This window comes from Sinocyclocheilus anshuiensis, unplaced genomic scaffold, assembly GCF_001515605.1.
Source record: "Sinocyclocheilus anshuiensis isolate Anshui unplaced genomic scaffold, SAMN03320099.WGS_v1.1 scaffold195, whole genome shotgun sequence".
Lineage (NCBI taxonomy): Eukaryota > Metazoa > Chordata > Actinopteri > Cypriniformes > Cyprinidae > Sinocyclocheilus > Sinocyclocheilus anshuiensis.
The window spans coordinates 62,850-63,396 of NW_015548236.1; the positions used below are offsets into that span (position 1 = coordinate 62,850).

At 28.2% G+C, this 547-nt stretch overlaps 1 protein-coding gene across 3 annotated transcripts in view; it reads left to right on the top strand.

Moving 5' to 3' along the window:
• The window catches only part of LOC107654707 (ankyrin repeat and IBR domain-containing protein 1), a 39,490-nt gene that overhangs the window by 9,034 nt on the left and 29,909 nt on the right, over positions 1 to 547 (top strand). The window lies entirely within an intron of this gene.

The following is a 547-nucleotide window of genomic DNA, read 5'->3' on the forward strand; positions in this document are numbered from 1 at the left end:
AATATATAAATAACTTGCAGTGTATAAACAACATACAGTGCCTCTATGTGCCGTTTGAAATTTTCCTCTAAAATGAGCATTTTTATCAGACTCCTATGTGTAGGTTCAGTCATTTCAAATTATGAGAAATGCTCATTTTATAAGAAAATTTCAGATGGCACTTAGAGGCTTTTGCATCTAAACTCTTATTTTTTCTTTTTTTTTGAAAGAAAGAAATTAAAATTTTTATTCAGCAGGGATGCATTAAATTGCTCCAAAGAGACAGGAAATACATTTATAATGTTACAAAAGATTTTAATTTCATATAAATGTTCTTTTCATCAAAGATTACTGAAAAAAGGTGTATTACAGTTTCCATTTTATATACATATAAACAGTATCATTCATATATGTGAGCCTGGACCACAAAACCAGTCATAAGGGTCAATTTTTCGAAATTGAGATTTATACATATATAAATAAATAAATAAGATTTCCATTGATGTATGGTAGGGATATGCCGGTATCAAATTTTCATGTTGCGATTAATTGCTAATGCTTTTATCAC